At 40.1% G+C, this 14,056-nt stretch overlaps 1 protein-coding gene and 1 non-coding gene across 5 annotated transcripts in view; both read left to right on the top strand.

The window, feature by feature from the left end:
• The window catches only part of Zdhhc15 (zinc finger DHHC-type palmitoyltransferase 15), a 133,475-nt gene that overhangs the window by 34,320 nt on the left and 85,099 nt on the right, over positions 1-14,056 (top strand). The gene's annotated exons all lie outside the window — the stretch shown is intronic.
• LOC120099425 (U1 spliceosomal RNA) lies at positions 5,005-5,168 on the top strand. The gene has a single exon (XR_005498610.1). It is a non-coding gene; the product is annotated as a U1 spliceosomal RNA (small nuclear RNA).

The raw sequence follows: 14,056 nt of genomic DNA, 5'->3' as shown, positions 1-14,056 counted from the left end.
CTGTATCCCCTTGATCTCCTTTTGTTGTCTGATTGCTCTGGCTAGAACTTCCAGAACTATATTGAATAAGTAGGGAGAGAGTGGGCAGCCTTGTCTAGTCCCTGATTTTAGTGGGATTGCTTCAAGTTTCTCTCCATTTATTTTAATGTTAGCAACTTGTTTGCTGTATATGGCTTTTACTATGTTTAGGTATGGGCCTTGAATTCCTATTCTTTCCAGGACTTTTATCATGAAGGAGTGTTGAATTTTGTCAAATGCTTTCTCAGCATCTAATGAAATGATCATGTGGTTCTGTTCTTTCAGTTTGTTTATATAATGGATCACGTTGATGGTTTTCCGTATATTAAACCATCCCTGCATGCCTGGGATGAAGCCTACTTGATCATGGTGGATGATTGTTTTGATGTGCTCTTGAATTCGGTTTGCCAGAATTTTATTGAGTATTTTTGTGTCGATATTCATAAGGGAAATTGGTCTGAAGTTCTCTTTCTTTGTTGTGTCTTTGTGTGGTTTAGGTATAAGAGTAATTGTGGCTTCGTAGAAGGTATTCGGTAGTGCTCCATCTGTTTCAATTTTGTGGAATAGTTTGGATAATATTGGTATGAGGTCTTCTATGAAGGTTTGATAGAATTCTGCACTAAACCCGTCTGGACCTGGGCTCTTTTTGGTTGGGAGACCTTTAATGACTGCTTCTCTTTCCTTAGGAGTTATGGGGTTGTTTAACTGGTTTATCTGTTCCTGATTTAACTTTGATACCTGGTATCTGTCTAGGAAATTGTCCATTTCCTGAAGATTTTCAAGTTTTGTTGAATATAGGTTTTTATAGTAAGATCTGATGATTTTTTGAATTTCCTCTGAATCTGTAGTTATGTCTCCCTTTTCATTTCTGATTTTGTTAATTTGGATGCACTCTCTGTGTCCTCTCGTTAGTCTGGCTAAGCGTTTATCTATCTTGTTGATTTTCTCAAAGAACCAACTTTTGGTTCTGTTGATTCTTTCTATGGTCCTTTTTGTTTCTACTTGGTTGATTTCAGCTCTGAGTTTGATTATTTCCTGCCTTCTACTCCTCCTGGGTGTATTTGCTTCTTTTTGTTCTAGAGCTTTTAGGTGTGCTGTCAAGCTGCTGACATATGCTCTTTCCTGTTTCTTTCTGCAGGCACTCAGCGCTATGAGTTTTCCTCTTAGCACAGCTTTCATTGTGTCCCATAAGTTTGGGTATGTTGTACCTTCATTTTCATTAAATTCTAAAAAGTTTTTAATTTCTTTCTTTATTTCTTCCTTGACCAGGTTATCATTGAGTAGAGCATTGTTCAATTTCCACGTATATGTGGGCATTCTTCCCTTATTGTTATTGAAGACCAGTTTTAGGCCGTGGTGGTCCGATAGCACGCATGGGATTATTTCTATCTTACTGTACCTGTTGAGGCCCGTTTTTTGACCAATTATATGGTCAATTTTGGAGAAAGTACCATGAGGGGCTGAGAAGAAGGTATATCCTTTTGCTTTAGGATAGAATGCTCTACAAATGTCCGTTAAGTCCATTTGGCTCATGACTTCTCTTAGTCTGTCGACATCACTGTTTAATTTCTGTTTCCATGATCTGTCCATTGAGGAGAGTGGGGTGTTGAAATCTCCCACTATTATTGTGTGAGGTGCAATGTGTGTTTTGAGCTTTAGTAAGGTTTCTTTTACATATGTAGGTGCCCTTGTATTTGGGGCATAGATATTTAGGATTGAGAGTTCATCTTGGTGGATTTTTCCTTTGATGAATCTGAAGTGTCCTTCCTTATCTTTTTTGATGACTTTTAGTTGAAAATTGATTTTATTTGATATTAGAATGGCTACTCCAGCTTGCTTCTTTTGACCATTTGCTTGGAAAATTGTTTTCCAGCCTTTCACTCTGAGGTAGTGTCTGTCTTTGTCTCTGAGGTGTGTTTCCTGTAGGCAGCAGAATGCAGGGTCCTCGTTGCGTATCCAGTTTGTTAATCTATGTCTTTTTATTGGGGAGTTGAGGCCATTGATGTTGAGAGATATTAAGGAATAGTGATTATTGCTTCCCATTATATTCATATTTGGATGTGAGGTTATGTTTGTGTGCTTTCACTCTCTTTGTTTTGTTGCCAAGACGATTAGTTTCTTGCTTCTTCTAGGGTATAGCTTGCCTCCTTATGTTGGGCTTTACCATTTATTATCCTTTGTAGTGCTGGATTTGTAGAAAGATATTGTGTAAATTTTGTTTTGTCATGGAATATCTTGGTTTCTCCATCTATGTTAATTGAGAGTTTTGCAGGATACAGTAACCTGGGCTGGCATTTGTGTTCTCTTAGGGTCTGTATGACATCAGTCCAGGATCTTCTGGCCTTCATAGTTTCTGGCGAGAAGTCTGGTGTGATTCTGATAGGTCTGCCTTTATATGTTACTTGACCTTTTTCCCTTACTGCTTTTAATATTCTTTCTTTATTTTGTGCGTTTGGTGTTTTGACAATTATGTGACTGGAGGAGTTTCTTTTCTGGTCCAATCTATTTGGAGTTCTGTAGGCTTCTTGTATGTCTATGGGTATCTCTTTTTTTAGGTTAGGGAAGTTTTCTTCTATGATTTTGTTGAAGGTATTTACTGGTCCTTTGATCTGGGAGTCTTCACTCTCTTCTATACCTATTATCCTTAGGTTTGATCTTCTCATTGAGTCCTGGATTTCCTGTATGTTTTGGACCAGTAGCTTTTTCTGCTTTACATTATCTTTGACAGTTGAGTCAATGATTTCTATGGAATCTTCTGCTCCTGAGATTCTCTCTTCCATCTCTTGTATTCTGTTGGTGAAGCTTGTATCTACAGCTCCTTGTCTTTTCTTCTGGTTTTCTATATCCAGGGTTGTTTCCATGTGTTCTTTCTTGATTGCTTCTATTTCCATTTTTAATTCCTTCAACTTTTTGATTGTGTTTTCCTGGAATTCTTTCAGGGATTTTTGCGATTCTTTCAGGGATTTTTGCGATTCCTCTCTGTAGGCTTCTACTTGTTCCCTAAGGGAGTTCTTCACGTCTTTCTTGAAGTCCTCCAGCATCATGATCATATATGATTTTGAAACTAGATCTTGCTTTTCTGGTGTGTTTGGATATTCCATGTTTGTTTTGGTGGGAGAATTGGGCTCCAATGATGCCATGTAGTCTTGGTTTCTGTTGCTTGTGTTCCTGCGCTTGCCTCTCGCCAACAGATTATCTCTAGTGTTACTTTGTTTTGCTATTTCTGACAGTGGCTAGACTGTCCTATAAGCCTGTGTGTCAGGAGTGCTGTAGACCTGTTTTCCTCTCTTTCAGTCAGTTATGGGGACAGAGTGTTCTGCTTTCGGGCGTGTAGTTTTTCCTCTCTACAGGTCTTCAGCTGTTCCTGTGGGCCTGTGTCTTGAGTTCACCAGGCAGCTTTCTTGCAGCAGAAAATTTGGTCTTACCTGTGGTCCCGAGGCTCAAGTTCGCTCGCGGGGTGCTGCCCACGGGCTCTTTGCGGCGGCAGCAACCAGGAAGACCTGTGCCGCCCCTTCCGGGAGCTTATGCAGCCTCAGGAGTGCCCACCTGACCAGGAGGTGAGGTCTCTTTCCCACGGGGTCTGGGGGCAGAGAGCTGCTGCGGTCCGGGATCCGCACGTGTGGGACTTCCGGTAAACACAGGACGTGCCCGGTCCTAGAGGAGTTCTGCCTCTGTGTGTCCCGATTTCACCAGGCAGCTTTCTTGCAGCAGACAAGTTGGTCTTACCTGTGGTCCCGAGGCTCAAGTTCGCTCGTGGGGTGCTGCCCACGGGCTCTCTGCGGCGGCAGCAACCAGGAAGACCTGTGCCGCCCCTTCCGGGAGCTTCAGTGCACCAGGGTTCCAGATGGCCTTTGGTGTTTTCCTCTGGCGTCCGAGATGTATGTACAGAGAGCAGTCTCTTCTGGTTTCCCATGCTTGTCTGCCTCTCTGAAGGTTCAGCTCTCCCTCCCATGGGATTTGGGTGCAGAGAACTGTTTATCCGGTCTGTTTCCTTCAGGTTCAGGCGGTGTCTCAGGCAGGGGTCCTGCCGCTCCTGGGCCCTCCCCCATGGGAGCCCAGAGGCCTTATACAGTTTCCTCTTGGGCCAGGGATGTGGGCAGGGGTGGGCAGTGTTGGTGGTCTTTTCAGCTCTGCAGCCTCAGGAGTGCCCACCTGACCAGGCGGTGAGGTCTCTTTCCCACGGGGTCTGGGAGCAGAGAGATGCTGCGGGCTCCCCTTGCTTTCATAAGTAAATTATAAAGATGATCTTCCTCAGCATTATACTATATCTGTGTGAAGATCTTGATTGCAAAAAAAAGTCCCTTTAATAAACCTGAAATGAGGATCAGGTATAAGCTAACAATTAGAAATTTAATAAGAACCAAGAATGAGGTGAGGCTGAACTTAAGAATGATAAGGGCATCGCGCAAGATCTATCATTCAGTCCAAATATAATTAAGAGTAATATATTGTTCACAGTTTCTCATCTTTCCAAAAGGCCATTAATCATTGTACACAAAAGTTCACCTTATCCTCTGCAGATTCATTAGATTTTTGATGGTTTACATATGAAATTCTCTGGATTCTTTCTTAACGTTAAATGACTGTAATTACCTTCTCAGAAAGTGATGTACTTTATAAATATTAAAGTGACTATGGACTTGAGTACCCCAAAATATTTAGGTGGTGTCTAGCCACATGTTCTTCAGAATGAAACTTTATTTGGAGTAATTAAGTTAAAATGAGGTCACTGGAGTGAATTCAGGTGTCCTCAAAATAGAAAGGAATTTAGACACAGATGGGTATAGAAGGAAGACAATATTAAAGACAGAGGATGAAGATGGTGGTGTGCATGACGACGAAAGAGGCCTGAGATGGCAGGAAGACCTCTGATACCCTTATCTTAGCTTGTCTCCAGAATTGTGAAAAAGTTCGTTTCTATTGTTTAAGGTACCTAGTCTATAGAACTTTATTGTGGCCTAAGAAAACTAATACAAGAGTGTCATCATACTTACCTGGCAGGGGAGATACCATGATCAGGAAGGTGGTTTTCCCAGGGCGAGGCTTATCCATTGCACTCCGGATGTGCTGACCCCTGCAATTTCCCCAAATGCGGGAAACTCGACTGCATAATTTGTGGTAGTGGGGGACTGCGTTCGCGCTCTCCCCTGGCAAAAAAAAAAAAAAAAAAAAAAGAGTGTCATCATGTCTTCAAAATCAAAAACATGGAAATAGGTGCTCTGTGTCAGCTTCATAGCTATGCTAGCCTTGATTTATAGCTGATCTATTAAACTATGCCAGGAATGTAAGACAGCTCAGAGAAAAGGCATTATGCTACAGCATGATTTTTTATCTTTGCCAGATTGTAATGAAACTCTTCACTATGGTTTTGAGCAGTTTTCTCAAGCTGTTTATCTTTTCTTGATTGTTTAATTGTTAATTAATCCAGGTAGAGTCTTGATATATAATCCGAGCAGTCACGGAATGTACATTCCTCCTCCCTTTCTCCCAAGTGCTAGACTCTTCAGTTATTAAACCATCATACTCCACAAACTTTGTTTCTTTATGGCACTGAGGATTAAACCCAGGACCTGAGAGGGAACAAATCTGCCATTGAGCTATGTCCCCAGTCAGTGTTCTGAATAATACATGATTTTTGAAAGAGGCATGCTATACATCTGCCCAATGCTAGATAGCTGTAATATATACAAAATAAAAAGTAAAACGCAGAACCCCTAATAAACTCAATTTAAAATGGGAATTAGATCTAAATAGAGATTTTATTCCAAAGAAGACATTCAAATGTTCGGTGGGTACATTTTTAAAAGCTCGATGTAACAATTTGGGAAAATGCAAAGAAAGCCAAAATGAGATATTATTTTACTCCAACAAGAATCGATGTTATTTTCTTAAGATGAAAAGAGAGTCCTCATACCAAACCAATGACTCAATGACTCATTGCAGTGAACATTTGCAAGCAAAGAAGTGTGGACAAATGGGTATACTGTGGGATACACTGTAACATGCTACAGTTTCCACAATGAGATTTTTTTTTCTGTGATGTAGGAGAGGTTGCAAGAGTGTGGGATTGGCCCTGCACCCTTCCTCACTCTAGTGCAGAGGAGACAAGTGGTAGATCCAGCTCTCCCACACTTGTATCCTTGGGATTGAGTCACCCACAATTTCCACAATGTTCTGGGCTGTTAACCCAGGTACTGTAACTGGTTAGGGGCAGGGTCAGCTCTTTTGCTTTATGCTTTCAGGGCTAGGTCTCTGGTGATGCCCAGATGAGGGGTATGACCTGTTCTACACAGCCGTGACAGGTGGCAGTCCAGACCAGGAGCTGCCTTTGGTGGCAACAGACACCTGCTATTGCAGGGCCACAGACCAGGACAGGGTCCCCAGTATCACAGGCCAGGACCCCACCATGGTCCCAGGTGGCATCACTGGCTACACACATTGGTCCGTTCTTCACTACCCTCAAGTATCTAGTTCATCCTTTCCTCATTGTGTCTACATCCTTCTGTTTCTTTCTCTTCCATTTCTCCACAACTTACTTGCTTCTCTTAGTGGCACTGGGATCTCTTATTTTCTTCAGTCATCTCAGGAATGTATGTCCCACCTGGGCATTATAGTGCCCAGCAGGGCTTCTCTTGGGCATGGTCTGACCCTCAAGGCCTGTGTGGTGCCAGACTGGTGGCAACCTCAAGGTACCAGTCAGGGCCCCATTGTGCTGGTCTGGTAGTCATCTCAAGCCTGTTCCTCACCTGGCCTACCCAAGTGGACCCCTGTGAGGATCATCTGTCTCAGTTTCACTTTTGCATGGGGTCTGTGGTCCCATGTGGTGTTCTTCTAGTCTCCAGCTTGATGCCCATCCTGGGAGCCTGTCCAAGCCTGCCTGGCACCAGACTGCTAGTCATCTCAGGCTTTCTCCCTGTTTAAACTTTGGTCATCCTTCTTGTAGTCTGTGCATTGCCATCTTGGGCAATTCAAGCATTTGGGCTAATAGCCACTTATCAGTGAGTGCATACCATGTGTGTTCTTTTGTGATTGGGTTACCTCACTCAGGATGATATTTTCTAGTTCCATCCATTTGCCTAAGAATTTCATGAAGTCATTGTTCTTGATAGCTGAGTAGTATACCATTGTGTAGATGTACCACATTTTCTGTATCCATTCCTCTGTTGAAAGACATCTGGATTACTTCTGGCTTCTGGCTATTATAAATAAGACTGCTATGAATATAGTGGAGCATGTGTCTTTGTTGTAGGTTGGGTCATCTTTTGGGTATATGCCCAGGAGTGATATAGCTGGGACCTCAGGTAGTAAAATGTCCAATTTTCTGAGGATTCTCCAGACTGATATCCAGAATGGTTGTACCAGTCTGCAATCCCACCAACAATGGAGGAGTGTTCCTCTTTCTCCACATCCTCGCCAGCATCTGCTGTCACCTGAGTTTTTGATCTTAGCCATTCTCACTGGTGTGAGGTGAAATCTCAGGGTTGTTTTGATTTGCATTTCCCTTATGACTAAAGATGTTGAACATTTCTTTAGGTGTTTCTCAGCCATTCGGCATTCCTCAGCTGTGAATTCTTTCTTTAGCTCTGAACCTCATTTTTTAATAGGGTTACTTGGTTCTCTGGAGTCTAACTTCTTGAGTTCTTTGTATATTTTGGATATTAGCCCTCTATCAGATATAGGATTGGTAAAGATCTTTTCCCAATCTGTTGGTTGCCATTTTGCCCTAATGACAGATTCCATTGCCTTACAAAAGCTTTGCAATTTTATGAGGTCCATTTCTTGATTCTTGATTTTAAAACATGAGGCATTGGTGTTTTGTTCAGGAAAATTTCCCCAGTGCCCAAGTGTTTGAGGCTCTTCCCCACTTTTTCTTCTATTAGTTTGAGTATATCTGGTTTTAAGTGAAGGTTCTTGATCCACTTGGACTTAAGCTTTGTACAGTGAGATAAAAATGAGTCAATTCGCATTGTTCTACATGCTGACCTCCAGTTGAACCAGCACCATTTGTGAAAAAGTCTTTTTTCCACTGGACGGTTTTAGATCCTTTGTCAAAAATCAAGTGACCATAGGTGTGTGGGTTCATTTCTGTGTCTTCAATTCTATCCCAGTGATCTACCTGCCTGTCTCTATACCAATACCATACAGTTTTTATCACTATTGCTCTGTAATACTGCTTGAGTTCAGGGATAGTGATTCCCCCTGAAGTCCTTTTATTGTAGAGGATAGTTTTAGCTATCCTGGGTTTTTCGTTATTCCAGATGAATTTGCAAATTGTTCTGTCTAACTCTTTGAAGAATTGGATTGGAATTTTAATGGGGATTGCATGGAATATATACATTGCTTTTGGTGAGATGTCCAGTTTTACTATATTTTCTATGTTAATCCTGCCAATCCATGAGCATGGGAGATCAAAGTTCTTGCCATATAGATCTTTCACTTGCTTCATTAAAGTTATACCAAGGTATTTTATGTTATTTGTGACTATTGTGAAGGGTGTCATTTCCCTAATTTCTTTCTCAGCCTGTTTATCCTTTGAATAGAGGAAGGCTGCTGATTTGAGTTAATTTTATATACAGCCACTTTGCTGAAGTTGTTTATCAGGCTTAGTAGTTCTCTAGTGGAACTTTTGGTGTGACATCAGTATACTATCATATCATCTGCAAATAGTGATATTTTGACTTCTTCCTTTCCAACTTCTATCCCCTTGATTTCCTTTTGTTGTCTGATTGCTCTGGCTAGGACTTCAAGAAGTATATTGGATAAGTAGGGAGAGAGTGGACAGCCTTGTCTAATCCCTGATTTTAATGGGATTACTTCAAGTTTCTCTCCATTTAGTTTGATGTTGGCTACTGGTTTGCTGTATATTGCTTTTACTATGTTTAGATATGGACCTTGAATTTCTGATCTTTCTAATACTTTTACCCTAAAGGGGTTATGAATTTTGTCAAATGCTTTCACAGCATCTAATGAGATGATGATGTGATTTTTTTGAGTTAGTTTATATAGTAGACTACGTGGATGGATTTCTGTTTATTGAACCATCCCTGCATCCCTGGGATGAAACCTACTTGATCATGATGGATGATCATTTTGATGCATTCTTGAATTTGGTTTGTGAGAATTTTACTGAATGTTTTTACTTCGATATTCATGACAGAAATTGGTCTGAAGTTCTTTCTTTGTTGGGTTCTTGTGTGGTTTAGATATAAGAATAAATGTTGCTTCAATGAACAAATTTGGTGTTGTTACTTCTGTTTCTATTTTGTGAATATTTTGAAGAGTATCGGTATAAGGTCTTCATTGAAGGTCTGATAGAATTCTGCACTAAACCCATCTGGTCCTGGGCTCTTTTGGGTTGGGAGACTTTTAATAACTGCTTCTATTTATTTAGGAGTTACTGTACTATTTACATGGTTTATCTGATCCTGATTTAACTTTGATCCCTGGTATCTGTCTACAAAATTGTCCATTTCATCCTGATTTTCCAGTTTTGTTCAATATAGGCTTTTGTAGTAGGATCTGATGATTTTTTGAATTTCCTCAGATTCTGTTGTAATATCTCCCCTTTCATTTCTGATTTTGTTAATTTGGATACTCTCTGTGCCCTGTGTTAGTCTGGCTAAGGGTTTATCTATCTTGTTGATTTTCTCAAAGAACCAGCTCCTGGTTTTGTTGATTCTTTGTATAGTTCTTTTTGTTTCTACTTGGTTGATTTCAGCCCCGAGATTTATTATTTCCTGCCTTCTACTCCACTTGTGTATATTTGCTTCCCTTTGTTCTAGAGCTTTTCTTGGGTGTGCTGTCAAGCTGCTAGTATATGCTCTGTCCAGTTTCTTTTTGCAGGCACTCAGAGCTATGAGTTTTCCTCTTAGCACTGCTTTCATTGTGTCCCATAAGTTTGGGTATTTTGTGCCTTCAGTTTCATTAAATTCTAAAAAGTCTTCAATTTTCTTCTTTATTTCTTCCTTGACCAGGTTATCATTGAGTAGAACATTGCGCACCTTCCATGTATATGTGGGCTTTCTGTCATTTTTCTTAGTATTGAAGACCAGCCTTAGTCTGAGGTGATTTGATAGGATGCATGGGGTTATTTCAATCTTCTTGTGTCTGTTGAGGACTGTTTGTGACCAATTATATGGTCAGTTTGGAGAAGGTACCATGACGTGGTGAGAAGAAGGTATAGTCTTTTGTTTTAGGATGAAATGTTCCATAAATATCTGTTAAACTCATTTGATTCATAACTTCTGTTAGTTTCTCTATGTCTCTGTTTAGTTTCTGTTTCTATGATCTTTACATTGATGAGAGTGGCGTGTTGAGATCTTCCACTCTTATTGTGTGAGGTTCAATGTGTGCTTTGAGCTTTAGTAATGTTTCTTTTATGAATGTAAGTGCCCTTGCATTTGTAGCATAGATATTCGGGATTAAGGGTTCATGTTGGTGGATTTTTCCTTTGATGAATATGAAGTGTCATTCTTTATCTTTTTTGATAACTTTTGGTTGTAAGTCAATTTTGTTGGATATTAGAATGGCTACTCCAGCTTGTTTCTAGGACCATTTGCTTGGAAAGTTGTTTTCCAGCCTTTTACTCTGAGGCTTTGTCTGTCTTTATGACTGAGGTGTGTTTCCTGTATGCAGCAAAATGCTGGGTCCTCTTTATGTATCCAGTCTTTTAGTCTATGTCTTTTTCTTGGGGAACTGAGTGCATTGCAGTTAAGAGATATTAAGGAATAGTCATTGTTGTTTCCTGATATTTTTGTTGTTAGAAGTGGAATTATATTTGTGTGACTCTCTTCTTTTAGGTTTGTTGCAAGTAGATTACTTTCTTGCTTATTCTAAGGTGTAGTTTCCCTCCTTGTTTTGGAGTTTTTCATCTATTATTCTCTATAGGGCTGGATTTGTGAAAAGATACTGTTTAAAGTTGGTTTTGTCACGGAATATGTTTGTTTCTGCATCTTTGTTAATTTAGAGTTTTGCTGGATATAGTAGGCTGGGTTGGCATTTGTGTTCTCTTAAGAGGCTTTTATGACATTTGCCCAGTATCTTCTGACTTTCCTACTCTCTGGTGAGGAGTCTGGTGTAATTCTGATAGGTCTGCCTTCATATGTTACTTGACCTTTTTCCCTCAATACTTTTAATATTCTTTCTTTGTTTTCTGAATTTGGTGTTTTAACTATTGTGTGACAGGAGGAATTTCTCTTCTGGTCCAAACTATTTGGAGTTCTGTAGGCTTCTTGTATGTTTATAGGCATCTCTTTCTTTAGGTTAGGGGCGTTTTCTTCTCTAATTTTGTTGAAGATATTTACTGGCCCTTTAAGTTGGGAATCTTCACTCTCTTCTATACCTATTATCCTTAGGTTTGATCTTCTCATTGTGTCCTGGATTTCCTGGATGTTTTGGGCTAGGAGCTTTTTGCGTTTTACATTATCTTTGATGGTTCTGTCAATGTTTCTATGGTATTTTCTGCCCCCAAGAATCTCCCTTCTATCTCTTGTATTCTGTTGGTGATACTTGCATCTATGACTCCTGATCTCTTCCCTAGGCTTTCTATCTCCAGAGTTGTCCCCTTTGTTCTTTCTTTATTGTTTCTATTTCCATTTTTAGATCCTGGATAGTTTTGTTCAATTTCTTCACCTGTTTGGTTGTGTTTTCCTATAATCCTTTCAGGGATTTTTTTTTTCCTCTTTAAGGGCTTCTACTTGTTTACCTGTGTTCTCTTGTATTTCTTTAAGGGAGTTATCTTTCTCCTTCTTAAAGTCCTCTATCGTCATCATGAGATGTGATTTTAAATCCAAATATTTATTGCTTTTACAGTCTGTTAGGATATCCAGTATTTGCTTTGGTGAGAGAACTGGGTTCTGATGATGCCAGGTAGTCTTGGTTTCTGTTGCTCAGGTTCCTGAGCTTGCCTCTCACAATCTGGTTGTCTCTGGTGTTACCTGTTCTTGCTGTTTCTGAGAGTGGCTTGGTCCTGTTGTAAGCCTGTCTGTCAGCACTCCTGGAGACCTGCTTTCTCCCAGCTGGATCTGGGTACAAAAAGCTGTGGAACCAGGTCAGCTCCAGGTGCAGGCAGAAACCGGAAGGGTCTTGTCCCAAACTGCTTCTGTGTTCGTGTGTCCTGAGGCCTCCAAGCAGGTCCCTCGGAGCAGAAGTGGTGGTCTTACCTCAGCTCTCAAGTTGAGAATCCTCCTGGTGACTGGCTTACAGCTCTAGGTGCAGGCAGAAACCAGAAGTGTCCTCCCCTGACTTCTCCTAGGTTCCTGTGTCCAGAGGGCTTTATGCAGGTTCCTCTTGGGCCAGGAATGTGAGCAGAAGTGGCGGTCTCCCCTGAGCTCTCAGGATTGTCCACACTTCTGAGAGTCCAGCTCTCTACCCCACTTGATTTGGGTACAGAGAGCTGTGGGACCGGGTTAGCTCCAGGCATAGGCAGAAACTGCTCAATGAATTTTTAATATGGGTCTATGATTTATTTGATTAAATGCCCCAACGTGAACTTAAAAATCAAAAATTAATTTTGTTCTCTATATTAATAAACATTAGAACTTCAGGAAGTACAATCCTACGGTCTTGAGTGCTCAATATATTTGAATATGGTTATTGAGAGAATCAAAAATATTACTCTGACAAATTAAAATTGTTCTTTGTTTTGCTAAATGTCCAAAATCTATGATTAGAAATTTAAGGACAACCACATTTTAAAATGTATTTGCTGTCTAGTATTGTCAGATTTATTGAGATATGATTTATGAAAACTTAGACACCCAAATTAAGTATTCAGGTTGATGACATTTGAAATATATAAATAATGATGTAAATACCACCATAATGAAAGTATAAAATATCAACATTATCTCAAATTATTCCATCTGCCCCATTTGCAAACAATCCTTTCCTCCCTCTGGCCACCACTGACTTTATTTTTTTGTCCCATACAATTTAATCTTTTTCTCATGCTATAGAAATTGAAGCGGGGCTGGGGATTTAGCTCAGTGGTAGAGCGCTTACCTAGGAAGCGCAAGGCCCTGGGTTCGGTCCCCAGCTCCGAAAAAAAAGAAAAAAAGAAAAAAAAAGAAATTGAAGCATACAATGTGTAATCTTCGACATTTGCCATCCTCGTAGTATTCCATTTAGGATTCCTCCACGGAGCTGTATATATAAAGTTTCTTGCTTTCTATTGCTGATTAGTAGTGCACATTACAACTGTACCACAAATCAGTCTTTCGCTCACTAGCTTATGTCCATTTGACTTTTTTTCCAGTTTTGAGCTATACTGAATGGAGCTGAGAAAAAAAATACATGTACATGGATGTGGACAGTGGTAGAGTACAGTTGCCATGTGCTATGATTTCCAGGACCATTAAAAATTTGAAAAATATGCCTTTGTGGGAATATGTCTTGATTTTTCTTGTTAAATACTGAGGAGTAAGATTTTGGGCTCATGTGATGTGTTTAATTGAATAAGGAACTATCAGAGTGTTTACTTCTGTGGTTCTACCCCTTTTGCTTCCCTACCATTGTATATGGCAATTCTAGCTGGTATAAATCCTCCCTGTCACTCATCCTCATTTTTAGTTTTATTAGTTTTTTTTTTAAATCATTCTACTGTGCATAAAGCAATGTCTCCTTGTGACTTTGCTTTGTGGCTCTGTAATGACCGCTGATAGCAATCATCTTTTCACATATCTCACTGCCATCTAACTCTTTAGGGGAAAGTATCTGGTTAAGTCTTTTGCCCATTTTATTGATTTGCGAAAAATCTTTACATGTCTGGGCACAGGTTGTGGTTTTCAAACAATTTGTTTTTCTTTCCATACCACACAATTAAGATCAATGAGAGGGTGTTGCCAGGAAGGATCTTTCTATATAAGAAAAACAAGTCTGAGGAAGTTTTTTGGCAATAAGATGTGTTGAGTCCCCTAGGCATTGATCGATTCTGTATTACTTCAGCTATTCAAACAATAGCTAGGCAACTGGTTATTAAAGGTGTTGTAAAGAAGACATGAGTGTTTTCTACACCACTGTGCCAAATAGCATCCCAGAT

The sequence above is a fragment of the Rattus norvegicus genome, chromosome X (assembly GCF_036323735.1).
Source record: "Rattus norvegicus strain BN/NHsdMcwi chromosome X, GRCr8, whole genome shotgun sequence".
Lineage (NCBI taxonomy): Eukaryota > Metazoa > Chordata > Mammalia > Rodentia > Muridae > Rattus > Rattus norvegicus.
This window is presented reverse-complemented; position numbering and strand designations above follow the sequence as displayed.